The sequence below is a fragment of the Limanda limanda genome, chromosome 16, assembly GCF_963576545.1.
Source record: "Limanda limanda chromosome 16, fLimLim1.1, whole genome shotgun sequence".
Classification (NCBI taxonomy): Eukaryota; Metazoa; Chordata; class Actinopteri; order Pleuronectiformes; family Pleuronectidae; genus Limanda; species Limanda limanda.
The window spans coordinates 16,145,620-16,160,304 of NC_083651.1; positions in this window are offsets into that span (position 1 = coordinate 16,145,620).

The following is a 14,685-nucleotide window of genomic DNA, read 5'->3' on the forward strand; positions in this document are numbered from 1 at the left end:
AAAGCTTGAGTTATCCTCTCCTTGGTGCTGGGATGAATGTTATTAAAGGCATAGCTGTCTGACACAGCTCTAATGAAAAATAGGATGTTTCTGAAGGTTACGTTGCCAGCCAGCTCCGAAATGCCTGCTTCATTTTCCCCACCCTTGCACAGGGCAGCGTAATTCCCACCTCTTGATAGATCTTTTTTTTTCTTAAGTTTTTTGTGCCTCTGTGTGCAGGAGCCTCATCATAAAGAGACCTTTATTATCCTTGTTTCTTCCTCTGTAGATGCTCAACAAAGGGCGAGACTGGACTTTTTGGCAGATCATACAATTGTGAAAAACTACATCCATGTGTTGTGAAGTGGTGGCTGCTGCTGTATGGGTTTAATTGAGAGGCATCGATGTGTTGCTCATGCAGACGGGGGAAGGGTTTCTCTCATTTTAGAATTATATTTATGCCGAAAATTTCTCCTCTTTGCATCTTGTGGTCAACTTTAATCACATATGAACTCATAGATATTTATGAGAATATATGGTAGAGATTGCACAAATATGAATAACACGACAGTAAGTGGTCTCTATTCAGACGACGCAGGCTTGTGACAGTGAGGGACGACTGTTTCGGCATTAGGGTCAGACTGCTCTTCTTCGAGCTCCGTCAGAGGTGGCAGGTCACGCTGAAGACGACCTGACCCATCCACACTGACGGATCCCAGCTCTGGCCTTAAGAGCAAATCCTCCCCTCCCCCTCAATCGCTGCCCCGGTTTGGCCTCGCCAGTCCCTAACAGCCCCATCAGAGCCACACGGGAAGCCTGCGACGGACATACCAGATACCAGGTTACTCCAATTTAGCCCTTCATTTAAATACTAGATTTATCTCTACAAAGTCCATATGTCAGTGACTTTGTAAGTCCATGACTGTTGCCATTGTCATGAGCAAACTTAACATGAAAGGTGTAACACAAAACTTAAAATGCACCCTTGGACATGTGTTGTCCTGCTGTTAATTGATTCCTTATTAAAAGCCAATATAGAGGATCAATCAGTACAACATATGCTCATGTTATTTTTTAATAGACTAGAAATCAAAAGCATGAACAACACTCATCTTTATTATAAAGATAAATTACCTTAAAGTAGATATCATGTACATTTATTTTTCATATGATCTTGTTCTGGTTTGAACATTAACAAATTTCACCACCAAGTTAAAACCATGAAAATCATTAAATAAAAAGCTGCTTTGCAGGTCAATAATTATATGCAAACATCAAATCAATCATTTAAATCAGTTTGAAAAGATTTAGGTTTACACTCATTAATCATTTGTTTTATTAATGTATTGGTTAACTTACTAGCAAAAAAAGATAATCAAACTTTGTCATGGAAATAATGAAATAATAAAAAAGATGAATATATAATATTTTAGACATCAAAGTAAAGGAATATATTTTGGAAATGTAAGTGCTAAATGGGGAAATTGTAAAAACGTTAAATCTAGAGAATTATATCATGATATCCGATATTGCTGCCTGATCAATTTGCATCAGGTTTAGAACTCATTTTAATGTCACAGAATTCACCTTCAGTGATAAAATTTATCCGGGATTATTAGAATTAGAAAATATATTTTAGCTGAAGACAACATAGAATCAGCACGACACAACAAACACTAGAATGTAATTGCATTTTTGGGGTTTTACAATAAAAACTGTTATATAATAGAGCCTTAGAATCTGTGCATGCTTTCCTAAACATTACAGTAAAAATCCAATTTATTGTAGCTGTCATTCAGTATTTTCCCGGCTGCTCTAATGCTCGGGTTGTATGTTCCTCTTAGCTGCCTTGTCTGCTGTGTAATCAGCAACAGACCCTAAACACAGATGTTTCGGGGTCAGCCAGCAAGACCTCTGACAATTGGTCACCACCTCTTACTGCGTGTAAATCATAGCCAACGTCAGCAGCTCCAAAAAACCATGGGTATGTGGGTGTTCCCCTTGCCAAAAAAAACATGAGCTGCAAGCTGAAAATGGTGCCATGTCACTTTAATGCTTAATCTTTGGAACCTGAAATTTCGGGGTTGTGACCCGTGCCAGCTTCTTTTTTTTTTGGTAGAAGAAATACTACATCCACTGAAGTGTGAGGTGAAAGCTGGCGGTCATGAAATAAACAATACATTTGCTCTAATCCTGTTCACTTGTCTCAAAGATAAACAACAGGACTGAATACTCGGTGTATACCTGGTTAATTTCAAATGTTGACTTTGAAACTGGTTGATATGAAAGCTCCATCACCTGTGGAGCGTTAAAAACATGCAACTATTGTCGTTGTTGTCGGGGCATCGTGGTTTGTTAGGGATGTTTTTGAAGCGGCGACTCGCCGTGTCAGATTATGCCACACATCCATTTGACTTTCATAAGCTGTTTACGCTTCAGAAATTGTGGCAATGGCTTCTCTCTTGTGCAAAGGCTTTTACATATGTTGTATCTCGGAAATTCTGCCCCAGTTATAGCTATCATCCTTAAAAAAAAACAAAAAAACACAATTACAAGGTAACATGAGGCTTGTCCTTTTCAGTTTTCTGTTATTTGCATCTTGTTTGGTATTTGAATAAAGCATGCAGGGATCATTTCATTGATAAAACAAGACAAAGGTAAGAATAACCCAGAATTCTTGCATCTATCGAGCCATAAAACAATCTAATTGCACCGGCACCTTTGATTTATTTTAACTTTATCACCATTAACCTAATAGCAGCTCCCTTATTTCTCCGTTCGCATGGGAAAATTGTGGTCCTCCAATTTGGTGAACGTATTTATGGCTTATGTGTTACACAAAGCCTGGTAATAATGTGTTTAATGTGGACAATATTGCTTACACATGGGCTCTTATTAGTGAGTGGTAGTCTGGTCTCAGGATCAGTGGCGGTATCCTTCAGGGATGGCCTTTCTTAGGGAGGGATGAAGCAAGTACATGTGAAAAAAACCCAGCGTGAGTCCTGTTCAAAGGCACAGACGAGTTCTGACTGGATTAACATTTATTGACCGTTCAAGCTTCTCCTCTTTTTTGTTTTTTTGTATTTTCCTTTTTTTTGTGCTCCAGGACAAAGATTCACACTTAATTGCAGTGGCTGTTCCACCAACTGATCACCAATGTGCCAACAAAAGCCTCCCTAATAGGTGCTTCATTAAGGATTAGAAACTCTCTATTACAAAACAAATTAAGCATGCTCTGATCTTAACCTATAGGTCGAACGGCATTACAGCAAAGTTTAAGCTGTTAGATGGCTGAAAAACTTATTACGGGTTAGCGCTGAGATAGCAGTTTGGTATTGATTTTACGATAGCTAGGTATGATGATTTATGGAGTGCTTGTGTCAGTATAACAAGCTGAAGGACACACAATATCATCTCCAACATCATTAAAATTCAGAGGTCTCCAGAGCTAGCTCATCAAGTACTGTTCACCACCTTGGAATCTCACACGCACACACACATACACTCAAAACCCGCACACACACGCACAAATACATATTGTCAGAAATATCAAGATCGGGAAAAGGTGTGTGTTCACTCAGGCTTTTCAGCTTTTTACTTTGAGTCGATGCGGTGCTACATTGTGAGTACGGTTCTGTTTTATTTCAACTGTCTCTTACCCTGTTTTGCATTTAATTAGCTCCTTTACTCTATGCTCACAGTCTGATTTGCGTATAAGCTTGGTTAATGTTTATATCAATTGCACAGCACAGCAGTTCAAAAGGTCTACCCTCACCACAATCAGCACCCTGGTCTCCTAAGCATCGGCTAACACACACTCAGGGTGCTAAAATCTGTGGTACACTAGAGCCCCCTGTGGGCACTGGAAAGTAATGCTGGCTGCTGGTAATGAGCCCCTCTGTAGTTATTTATAATTGGATGAGGGTTTGCTGTTGAGAATTTGTCCCAATGATGATGATGAACATTATCTGATTTCTGTTTTTTTTCTCTTATTGTTTCTAAGTAGTTGTCAAGAATAATTTGCTGCGGTTCAGCTTCAACCTGAATTTTAACACAAGAGTAATTGTCACATTTAAAGGATGGATATAAAGTAATCTTGTTTTCTTTTTTTGTGCTTAAAGTCTCTTATTCTGGCAATGTTGAAAATACACTTACTCTAAACAGATGTCAAGCACAGGGTGGTTCTTCTTAAACTTTCTGCAATAAGACCCTGTCAGTGTTTTTTTCTTTTCTTAAGGTCCAAATCATTGGCTGGTTAAATAAAGACTTAACATGAATGACTCTTGTAAAGTCAGTTGTACAGTCACCTGTAAATTATTCAGTGGTATTTTTTAACAGTGATTAATGGAAATACTCATTGTCAACATGAAAATCAAGCTACTGTGCTAAGAAAGATGCCTGTGTAAAAGTAAACAAACAATACAAAATCATTTAGCTGTCCTTTCTCAGAAACACCCCCTCCTGCTGCCTCTCCCCCAAAGAACCCCAACAAGGAGACTTCAGACTACCATATCAGGTCGGGGCTGTCCGAGGATCGGCCTGTGGGACGGAGGTAAGCTTCTGGGCTTCTGTCTGTCTTTCTCTGTCTCTCAGATTCCTCTGGATCCACCCCCCTCCTGGATCCCAGATTCTCTCCATCATCTCCTCCAACCGTGAGGTCTAACCGGCAGGGCAGGGGCGTGTGGGCGGACATGCTGGGCGCTGGCAGCGTGCTCCGTCTGCTTGTGAGTAATGCGAGTACAGAGGCGACCCCCTCCGCCCCCACCACCCAAACACACACACACACACTCACACGCACACACATCTCACACTTCTAGAAAGAGATGGGCTGTAGATGGAGAGGCAGGCACTCCTGCTGTGACTTGGCGCACCCCACTGGACAGCTGGAGACTTAGGGAAAGGAGACGCTGCCAAACATGTCTGACAGAGCAGGGGAGCGCTGGAGATGCAGGGCTGGGTGAGGCCTGAGGTGGCTCCCATACCTGCAGCTGATCACCGGCCCATCATCTGTGATTATCTACACTTATATACCAGTGAGATAAACGCTGGGATGGTGGACACACATATACACACACACACACACACACACATACACGTATAGATTTAGATGAGTGACCAACAACTCAGAAACCTTTTCCAGGGGGTTAACGAATACGTTTACTCATGTTACCCTGATGAGGAAGTGTTATCTGCTATTATTACTTTGATTGGTTACCTTGTTAGCAGTAAGACCACTAATGAGCCAATGCTAATTATATTTTATAACAACAATAATTAACTCAAACTCACTTATTTCTGAACCAGCAATAAAATATATAACAGTCCCATGTGAGTCATTTAAAATAATTGCTGATTTATGGCGGCAACCAATGATTATTTTCATTATCAGTTAATCTGACAATGATTTTCTTGATTTGTTTTGTATTGTAGATATGTCTAAAGAAAAGATAGAAAAACCGAAAACATTGTCATTTTATCCAGAGCATAATGTGACATTTTCAAATCGCTTGTTCTGTCTGACAAACATACTAAAATAAAAAAACTAAATATAAATAATTTTACCCTCAAATATCAGACAGATATTCCTCGAACTGGAGAAGCTGAATGAAGATTATTTTCAGAAGCATGCCCCGCAGTGTCCTATAATCAAAAGCTCCCTAAGATTTCTCACAGCAAATAACTGAAGAGGAGCTGCAGTATGTTCTACTAAACCAGCAATTCACAAGTTCTCCCTCTCCAGGTCAAACAGCTGCGGCGTATGCACATTAGAGAAAAGTGCTGTAATCTACAGCGAGTCTCTTCATCATCGGGCTGTCGTGCTGGACCTGTTTTACAACCACAGCTTCTAATGCAGCTCCCTGTAAAGGAATAATACCACTTTACTGTCATGAATATCGAGCTAAGCCCCCTGCAATGTGGCTGTGGCCCATTTTCTACTCCTTCATTCTCAATCTATCTGCTTAATCTTGATTCATCAGTTACTGCGGCTTATTATGGAGAGCTGACAGCATGCTGGGGTTCTTGATAAATGACACTGCTCAGGCCAGATTCGAAACGTGAGGCTCAAGTGCCAATTATCTACGCAGACCTGGTTAATAAGGGGATCTCTTGTTAACTATCTGATCTCAGCATGAGCATCATTTGTCATGAAGGCCCCTTGTTTACCTCAGAGACAGGAGTTCCCGAGACCTCCCTGCCTAACATATGTAAAACCTGGATCTTTGTTCCCTTAATAACCTTTTATTAACAGCCTGACATCATGATTAAGTTTGGCCCAAACACGCGCACAATGAAGTACACAATTACCCTCACCCCCTCGCAGAACAGCGGCAGATCAGAGTCAGAGGCGATAATGAATATTGAGCCGGCGTTTGATCCATTCCACATCGAAAGCCCAATTTGCTTGAGCACCTGGAGCTGTGCCGCTGCGTGCGGTTTCTTGAGGTGATGATAGATACTCATGGGAGCTTATTTCCATGAGCACATCTTCTCCTGATTTGTAAAGATGATAAGTGCTTTGACCTTAACTCATCATTACAGCTCATTAAAGCTTTTGTTTGTTCCACCTTGGAATAGGAAGCTCCCTTTTAAATCGGCTCGTTGCAAACTATTATGGCTCGTGACTGTTAAGAAGTTGGAGACACTCTATATGCCTGTGTTTTCATTTAGCAACTTCTCAGAGGTCTCAAGGTCTCAGATTAATAAACACTCGCTGTGGTCAGGAGTGTGGCGCAGCCGAGGGGGGTGAGATGCCCCCTATTTTCTCTGAAACCCCAACATCGCCATCCTGTCATCTTGATGTCTGGCTCACGGGCTCGGTCTTGGCGTGTTTTGTCTTCCTGGGAAAGTAGCAAATAAAATATTTTGCAGGTCTGCCGTAGCCAGGGGACTTTGTGTTCCATCAAGAAACACCTCTAGCTCGTAAGTGTAGAAGTTGTAAAATACTTCCAGACAGCACTTGGAACATTCCTTTTAACCTTACTTGTCCAGCATGGGATATAGAAAAAAAAGATATTCTTTGAAATAAATAATTAATCAGTGTGTTTTCTATTATTGCTTGGATATGGAGTCGGTAGGAAGCCAGGTGGAGCGATCAGATCTTCACAGCATCCCCACTTCCTGTCCCCCACAGAACGCTACACTGTCTAGGCAGCATCTGCTGAGGAAAATAAAGCCCCTCTTCCTTCTCATGTAGAGAGGATCATTTGCATAATATCCCCCTCTGTAAGGTGAAAACAGAATAATAATTGGTTTGCCCTTTTCTCTCTGTGTGTTGTAAAACAGTTAGGAATTAATTTGAGGATAACTGTGCAATTAATTCTAAATGCTAAAGATGGTGTGTGTGGGGGGGGAGGTTGATTCAAAGGAGGGGAAAGGATACACAGACTGAGGTCATGGAACAAAGACTTTGTGTTTGTACTGCTGATAAAACTTAGCCTGCTGCATTTAGATGGTTTTGGGTATTTTGCTGACAAACAGCGTTGTCGTGTTGTCTCGTTTAACCCTCTACATTTATTATTTCTCCATCAGTTATGTCTCAGGTAAGTGCACATACTCAGCTGTGCTGTTTGAATATTCTTGTCTTAATGATGAATAATAGAGCTGCAGGAAAAAGGGCTGCACGAATACTCCAATCATGAGCCTGTTTTTAACCTCGTTACACATCACAGTAAATTCCACATGCATCCCCATTAAAGCTAATGAGCAGCACTTTAATCAATGTCTGACTGTGTGTTTTTGTTTGTTTTCTGCATAACAGAGCTCAACAACGTGGTTCCAGAAGCCAAAATTCCCATAGAGATTTTTACTTTCAGCCATAATATTGCAACCATCCATGGTAGACATCACAAAAGCTACGAGATTATAAAATGTTTTTTTTTATGCTCCCGTAGAAGCCACAAATCTGTATTATTTTTACTGTGTTTTAAGAAAAACACGTTTTATACACTAGTACTAAGCTTCCCACATTCCTCAGGTGTAATGGCAATGTTTCTGATTGGTGGAGCTTGCTGTTTATTGTTTTCCACAACTGTGAAAAATCATGTGTGTTGCTATCAGATCATTCAACTTTACATTTCGTTAAGCCACGTAACAATCACTCTTTCTTTTTCTGACATCCTGGAGGAAAAATCACTAAAGAAAGGAAGCAAGCTGGAATTTATTAGAAATGGTTTATAGGATACCTAGTTCATTTCCTCTTAAAATAATTATCTACACAGTTTCGTACCTTTGCCTTTTACTTAATTTCCAATAATTTTTCTTGTCCTGGATCAAATGTTTTATGGTCATGATTCATAGCTGGTCGGCCAGGTTCCAGGTTTACAACTCTTTTGATAAGTATTCACACAAATGTCAATTGAGAAAAGGAATGGGAAATTTACTCCAGTAACCAGAGCTGTTCTAAAGGTTGGCGGTCACTCTACCGTTCTATAATCTGTTCATAATAAAGAATCATGCTTTCATCCAGCTTTCTTAGACAGAGGAAAGAGTTGGTCAGACACTTAGGTTCAGGAGATTTGACACCTGCACATACAGTATCTGTTGAGCGTCCATTTAGGCCAGCAGTGTGATATTAGGACACAGATGACTGCTGTAGCAGTGGCCTGGACATGTCTCCCCTCTGTAGCCTGTCCTATTACGGGTCCAGCAGCTTCATTCCCTGATACCTCCACAGCCGAAGAAGAACACGCCTCGCCATGAGTCCCAATTACACCTAATGATGGCGAAGGATGGAGCACATGCAGATTGTGTCGCAGTTCCTTTGTCACGCCACGGCACGATCATTTATCACACCAGTCATATCCTGCACTCCTCCCCGAGCGCAGACAATGAATCCCAGCATATCATCCATGCTGTTATTTGTGTTTAACTGCCAGGAAAAGGGAAATAAAAGGCCAGTTACAAGGCGTTGCAAGAACACGTCTGTATCCTGTGAGCTAACGTGAGAGTCTTCACCTTCAGGGAGGAAATGTTGCCGTCATCCAGTCCTCAAAATAGATCTGACAAAGTCCACACGCCCGCACAAGTACACACACACACACACTCACCCGCCTGCTGCCTTTACCCCTTGTGTTTAGATGACTTAGTTCACAATCAATTTTGTCTTTGAAACCCAAATGAGATTACTGTAAGGTCTGTGTGTTACATGTGGAGAGGTGGGGGAGAGCTTAATGTGAGATTTGGGAGGTGCTGTGTGAATGCGCGTGCTGCTGCAGCAGAGAGGCGGCTCTGTGCTTGTCAGTGGCTTTCTCCTAATCCAGGCCTGATCTTTGTGTTTGATCCGCAGCATGGTCCTGAGACAGCATGAGCAGCAGCTATTGCTGTAATTTGAAGTCAATATTGTACTCATGATCCCTCTCCGCGGGCTAACAGAAACCGCCTCTCACAGCGATGGACAAAGTCATCTCTGCTGCTTAGAGGGAATCCTCAGCTTGAGTAGATCTCCTCTCTCTCTCTCTGACTGAACAGAAACCTGACCGGTGGCTTGTGTTTGCCCCTGCAAACGGAAAGAGTTGGGATTATATTTGCTATTTTCCTCTTCCCTGACTGCTGACATGCGATCTAAACCTTGTCCCTGAAAGATACTGATCTGACCCTTAAATACAGATGTTCTGATACCAATACCAGCATCAGAAACGCCTCTGATACTGCCAAAAATGTCAAGAACTCAAATCTATCTACTGATCCAATATACTTCTTTAAATATACTAGTTTCAGCCACATAAGACGGCAATTTCCCTCTAATCACTAAGAAGGCAATCAATTATTTGCCGCTCCAAAACAATAGTTGTACAAAATGTAGTTTTTTTAGAGCAGCAAAATAAGTAGTTTCCAGTAGGGTAGCTTTAGCTAGAGCTCCCTGAAATGTCAGTAATTTAACAATATTTCACACTGGAAAGTTCCACAGGTAAAACAGCGACGTGTACCGCATACATGATTTCAGTTTCAAGCTGTTTAAAGCAAGTAATTGTTGGGTTTTCCCTTCATTTTTAGTTATGACTTTCAAACAAGATAATAACATAAGTAACATGGCATTAATTAGGCATTAACCTGAGCCAGGCGGTACAACAATTATAACCATCACTTCCACACGGGTTAGTATCATACAGCTTCTAAAATACGTTGTAGAAGTCATTTTCTTAAATACACTGGTTCGGTACTCAGTATCTTTCGATAAGAAAAGTCAAGGTATCAGAACATCTTTAGCCTTAAACAGTTTACATCTCTCAGATCTTTCTTAATCTCTGAGAAGTCAAATGTAAATACGAATGGCAAATTCTCACCTTATATATATTTTTTTCAATTGACACATGTTCATAAAACCTTAGTGTTTGTGACCCTTCCTACAAACCCCATCAGAAATTGTTATTGACTCCAGGATCCGGCTAACAAGCCCACAGTGACATCAATAGCTTTGATGATTCATTCAGAAGCACTTTAATAGATCTAAGATTAGAATTGGAGGCCTCATCCACAAATCTCCTCCCGTGTTATTACACCAAGAACTAAGATATTTATCCTGCGTGAACGACGGGAGATATATACGAGTGGCTCAAGGGCCCATTAAATCCATACATGTCATGATCTGCGGTGTGTTCCACTAAAACTTTCTGCCAAACGTGTTGCTGACAAACACTCTGATTGAGGCCGTACAGAGCTGTAAATTTAAGAGCCAGGGTCACTGAACTCTATAGATGGAGGTGAAATGTCAAAAATTGATTCCTGTTGTGGCCACAATTTGCTTTGATATAGTGTGAACCTTTTATTTATTTTTTTTACAATACCACCATTAACTGTCGTGGTTCTGCAGGTTTTGGTGTCAGCCGAACAGCTGCTGACTTCACTGGGCAGAGAAAAGGAAGATACCAATCATTTTCAGATCTTTGTGGCAGTGCACGCTCGTTTTAGAAAGGTTAAAGGGCCTCGTCCTGTAGGAATACACAGACTCGTTGGGAGATTGGTTGATTGATGACACATTCCATGAATCTTTACTTTCGGTCTTGATGACGAGCGTTACTTCAAAAAATCTTTTTTAATTATTCTGTCCATACAAAATCTTTCAATTTAAAACATAGAAAATCAACAAAACAAGTTTATTAATACATTTTGCTCCATTGGCAGATTAATTTACTGTAGAAAATGTAATGACCTGTAAATGAACTGCAAGCTGCTCAGTTTTTCCTGTTTAATTTGATTAATTTGTTTGTAGTTTTTGAGCACATTTTACTTTTATTTTGTATTTGCATACAGAAGCATTTCGATTCAATTCAGTTGACGCCATACAATAAACCTTACCCTGCAGTATATCCACATATTTTCTATCTGCTCTTTGCAGTTATCGCTATAAAGATAAGGCAAGGGGCAAGATTTTTGGGCTATAAGCCTTTTGGTTTCTGTTTCTAGTTTGGCCAATCATGTTTGAGCAGGCTTTGGTCGCCCATGGATTAACTGTGTGGAGAGTAATAGAGACTGAACATGTTAACCGATATGCATCGGCTATCTGCTTTATACTTTATCTAAATTCAAATGCAGACGGTTGTTGAAAGGTATTTGGCAATGTATAGTCTAAAACACCTATAAAAAGTATTGCTCTTTGTATGGGTGTAAACGCTGTACACTGAGCGGGAAGAGAAGTCTTGGCCCAGATATCTGTCTGCACCGGAACTCCCAAAATACAGACCTTTGCCCCCAGGGGCTAATTCAACATCAGACTATAGCCAATGACCTCAGAGATTGCTCCTTACAGATGTTTATGCATTGAGAAACATTTATGTTTTAACATGTGCTGTCCACACATCTTCATATGCAAAGCAATCAATTTAGTTAGTGCTCATTTGTCTTGTGTTTTTAAGGTTGTAGCTTTTCGGTGTTAAATAAACACATCTCAGTGCTGTGACCTGGACTTTAAAAATACAATATATCATGATTACTGACATCTCTCATGTGTTATGCATTTTCACTTATTTGGTCCAACTTCTGCATTGGGGTAACCTTTAACTCTTCCTCAGTGGTGATTTAACTTAATCCCCCAGTGAGCATCATCGTTCCATCTAACACTAAATTACCTAAATCAACACTAGGCTAAATCTAGCCCCCATTCCTGCAGCACAGAGCATAATCCGTAGTGTGGACGCAGACATACGCCAGTGGCCCACTTATAACTTAAATGACTACTTTAGTTAACCTTCCTGTTTAAGTCTAACATATTGTTATGACAGCAATAGTGCACTGCATAATTTCCCTGGCATTAGCATCAGTCATCGGCCGGCCTGCTATAAATACACCTGACAGCAGAACTGTTTCAGAAGTGTTCTTTACAGGATAGTGCCCAGGACTCCAGAGGTGAGGTACTTTGATAGTACAGCTCATGAAATATTTGCTGACTTCTATCACCTATGGGACTACTGTTCTGATGGAGCCAATGATATGTGCCCCTATTAGTCTCTAAGGAGTTTTCCTAGCCCACTTTCACCCGATCCGTGCCAATTAAGTAGCAGAATTATGTATATTAGTTGGAGTCACTTGTACTTCCACACAAAGGAATGCATACAGGGAAGGGTGACAGAGGGATACTGTTGAATAATTAGAGTGAATTTTCAGAGCCCTGGAAACTCAATCATATGCTGCCATGTGCTAACTATTTTTAACCAGTTCTTTTCTCCTCTTCTTCTCTTTTCTGCTCCTTCCTTCATACATTCAGCTGCAGAAATGAAGAACGAATTCTCTATCCTCACTGCTCCTGTACTTCATCCAGAGTAATTGTTAACATTCTGCATAGCTGCTCTCGGAACATGCCCCGAAGTCTGGACATTTTCTTAAAATTTTTCCAAAGGGTGTGGGCTGTTGCATAATCAACATTTTCCAACAAAGCATCTGCGTCCTGCTCAAGCAAAACCAAAAAGAAAAGTATGTATAAGCATCTATGCATTTAAAAAGTCTCCTGCTGCATCATTCATATGGTTAAAACAAAGTCCAGAAAATGTCTGGACCCAATGTTCTTGGTTGGTAGGATCAACGGTCAATTTAACAAAGTCCCCATTAATATTTTAGAAAACCATGGCACACATCTCCTCTGCCTTGAGCTTGTTTTGATGGTTTGTGAGTATAAACAACTTTCATTCTCTTGTCTAATTCTCATTTTCCCTCCATCAATGATAAACAAGTAAACGATTCCCGAACGCCACGCATGAAAACACATTAATTGAGCTCCTCAGACTTTCTGTAAACTCATTACATCACGCTTGGCTTGTCATCCATACAATGCTCGCAGCAACTGCTCTTTAGTCTTCTTTATGGAGCCGGGCGGTTTGAGGAAATACGGAGTGTCACGAGCAGACCTCTCATCCTCGCAGACACTTCCCACAGTCATCAGTATTCTAATGACTCACGGGTGTTTATTTTTAGAGATCCAGAGATTGATGAGATGCTCGTATCGTCCTTAACCACCAACTAATTAACTAATTAGGACATTCAAATGAAGACTTGCTCTGGATAATGCGGCGTGGCTTTGGCATGAGCAAACAGCTCTTGATTCTAACTGCTTGACTCAGCTGAGGGGGGTTCAGCCTCATGGTCTCTTCCTGTTTGCCTCATTGGTGCCATGTTGTTCTGTTGTACTATTGACGAGGGCAAGTATTGATCAGACAAAATAATGCCGCGTTGGATGATAAGAGCAGGACCTGTGACACTGACTATGTTTACATGACAGTGAAATTCAGATATTAACCCAATTAGGACACTGAAGACACTTCAATTTAAACAGCATTTTCTGATTATACTCGGACTTACTGAATTAACACCCTGACCTAATGCAGATATTTGGCTCTCGTCCACATGATGATGATGATGATGACGATATTTAATTGTCAGAATTTTATCTGAAAAAAATCAGGACAGGAAGAAAAAATACAAACATTTAAAATTATTTCAGACTCGACGCATTAGACAGATATTCGAACAACATTAGACAAAACAGAAACTGAGACGCGGAGCCGAGCAGTGCACCTGCACCTGATCGGGCTTTTTCAGTTACTGAGACTCAGATTTTTACTAACGCCAAATCTCTGGTTTCTGTGTATCCATGTGTACATGTAAAAGGGAATGTTCCAAAAATTATGATGCCACTGCTTACTGTTGCTTTGTGTAATTAGCTTGCTCCAGAAAAAACATAGACACAGGTGGCTATGTAACCGTTTCTCTGCACTTTATCACCACCTACTGGCTCGTTATGCTTGTTTGAGTGTTTGTTGTATTTCTGTGTTTTCGCGTTGAAGGTTGTGTGAACAGATTTGTTTTTCAAACGCAGGCAAAAATGTTGATTTACACTGTGACCCGCCGTAGTGTGGACAAGGCCTAAGATGTGGAGTGTTCTGATATTAGTCGCATATAGTTGAAATGTACACGTCTTAATCCCATTGTAATGTACTATTGGAGTTATTGCGGCATTTTCATGACATCAACATTCATGGCAGTTACCAGCTGCTGGACATCACAGCCAGACTATGATCTGCCATGAGTTTGAATGGAATATTCTATTTGCACCTCAAGTAAACATCATCATGGAAATAATGGCTTATTCAGAATAAAGTCAATATTTGGAGTATTACTGTCCATGTAGAGATGGTCAATGATGTTATCATTTTGACATGTTTTCAGGTACCTATCAGCATATTTTCACTTTTACTGTTCCCCAACCAAAACCTTATG